At 45.5% G+C, this 2,198-nt stretch overlaps 1 protein-coding gene and 1 long non-coding RNA gene across 2 annotated transcripts in view; one reads left to right on the top strand and one right to left on the bottom strand.

Annotated features, from left to right (window-relative positions):
* XKR4 (XK related 4) overlaps positions 1–2,198 on the bottom strand; it is a 145,743-nt gene that overhangs the window by 125,396 nt on the left and 18,149 nt on the right. The gene's annotated exons all lie outside the window — the stretch shown is intronic.
* Positions 466–2,198, top strand: part of LOC109304649 — a 7,552-nt gene continuing 5,819 nt past the window's right edge. Inside the window, exon 1 of the long non-coding RNA XR_002099438.1 lies at positions 466–476. This is a non-coding gene — a long non-coding RNA (uncharacterized LOC109304649). The remainder of the gene's footprint in view (positions 477–2,198) is intronic.

The following is a 2,198-nucleotide window of genomic DNA, read 5'->3' as shown; positions in this document are numbered from 1 at the left end:
ACCCCCCCCCAACTGCCTCTCAGTGCCACCACCACCTGCCCCAAGTACAGCATAGTGCAGCCCCCAGCCCCAGCCCACAGCTGCAGCCTGCCTGGCCTGACCCACACAGATCTGGGGGCACACACCTTCCCTGTGCCCTCCTGGGTGAGCAACACGCAACAGCACGAGTGCCCCTCCCCTCCCCCCGCTTCATCCCATGTCTGCCCTGTGCCAGCTGGGCAGCGCCTACTGCAGCCCCAGCACCACTCCCTCCCTCACTGCAGGGGGGTGTTGATCTGCCCCCCACACCCTTTCCTTCCACCTCCCCTTTCACCACAACAGACTTACAAGCTGCATGCAGCTCTCCATGTTGCCAGGCTGTGCTCCTTGCTGCCTGCATAGTGCGCTGCAGCTGTGCACATGCATGGGCATTTATCAGCCAAATTACTGTGGCTACATCAGGCCAATTTCTGATATAGTCAATTTTCTTTATATCAGTGCTGATCCGATATTGGACTAATGTATCAGTGCACCTCTAGTGTTTAGTGAGTCTAGGCATTTCCAGGATTAGGCAGCTGCTGAGCAGGATATATTCATGTGCAGATTTGGAATTACTATATTTATGTGACTCCAAGATAAGGGATTTTTCTCCATTCAACATGGGAAGACAAAGCCTTGTCTTAGAATTGAGTGTGAGACTGCTCTAGACAAGAGTTGTGGGGAGCAGTGATGTTCTCGGATGCAAGGGGAGCCCCAGAGCCACCCCTGTCCTACTTTGCACCATGGTGGAGGGAGCAGCTGTACAGGGAGCCCAACTTGGCCCAGGACAGCAGCAGTGATGTACAGGTTCCTCCTTCCAGGACTTGCTCTCAGGCAGCAGGGGAGATAGGAGAAGAAGAAAGCTGGGCAGGTGACTCTCTCATGGGAAACTAAATATATGTGGCCCAAGAAGAAAAGATCCAGACCCTTTTGTACAGGACACCAGTTTGCTATAGACATAACTGTTAGCTCAAAAAAAGATCTATCAGATATTTAGGCTAAAAAGGGGAGCCAACGTTAGAAAAAATGGAAGGTTGTTATAAAAGAAGAAAGCAGAGATATATACTGGGGCTATGTCGTACAATGGTTAGTCTTTCATTTTCCTTACAAAAAATCCTCAAGTTTACACCTATTCAGAGGATGCTGAACGTTTTTTACTGAAAGGATTTTCTTCTATAAGCATTACACAGCTTCAGACTAAGAAAGGGACTGATTGTTAGAAAATTTTCTATAAAAGGTATTGACTTTAGTGAAAGTATCCAAGCTTCCTCCCAGCGTCCCAGTGATGTAAATCTAGATTGCTCCTTAACTGCTTGAGATAAGCCTAAAACAGATAATTGCAAATGTTGTGTATTTTTACATGCACATAATAACTTTCTAATACCCTTGTTATGTGAATAGTGAAATGATGTACATACAACCCAGCAGGGTCATTTGATGTTACAGCTAGTTAATAGTATACGAATTACTGATAATTGGGAACTTGGTTATTTGGCAATGCTTCACCAACTTCTTTATTAAACTCAGAAAGACCAGAGCCAACTTTATAGTGGTTGTTAAGATGAAAGGCCAATTCCTTTTTTTAAAGACTTTATAGGTTTTTAAAGACCAGTCTGAAGACTTTTATTACTGCAGAAGCAAAATCAGGAAGGCAGATTTAAAGGGTGAACTGCATGTGGCAACCGAGGTTAAGAACAAGATATTCTATAAGCATGTTGGCCAGAAAAGAAGGGCCAAGGAAGCTGTGGGTCCTCTGTTAACAAGCCATGGTCAACTCCTAACCAAAGATGCAGCTACTTTGCCTCAGTCTTTGCAAAAAAATTAAGCTGCAGCCAGACACCTAATAAGAATTAGCTAGATAAGAAAGGGGGCAAGCTGAGGAAGGAGATAACAAAAGAAATGGGCAGACAGCTTTTGTTGGGTTAATGAATTCAAGTCAGCAGGGCTGGATGAGCTTCACCTCAAGGTCCTCAAGGAGCTAGCAGAGGACATCTAAGATCCCTTGGCAATGATTTTCATGAAGTCACAGGAGATGGGCCAGTGTACCAGAGTAGGGAGTCAGAGGAGTTGGACACCACTGGACTAAACCAGTACTCCTAGGAGAGAATTCTCATCCATAAAGGTATAACACTTGCTTGCAGGGGTTGAATGCTTTAAGATGCAGCTAATGACTTGTAGGC

This window comes from Gavialis gangeticus, unplaced genomic scaffold (assembly GCF_001723915.1).
Source record: "Gavialis gangeticus isolate Ggan-Ray unplaced genomic scaffold, GavGan_comp1, whole genome shotgun sequence".
NCBI classification, from domain to species: Eukaryota; Metazoa; Chordata; order Crocodylia; family Gavialidae; genus Gavialis; species Gavialis gangeticus.
This window is presented reverse-complemented; position numbering and strand designations above follow the sequence as displayed.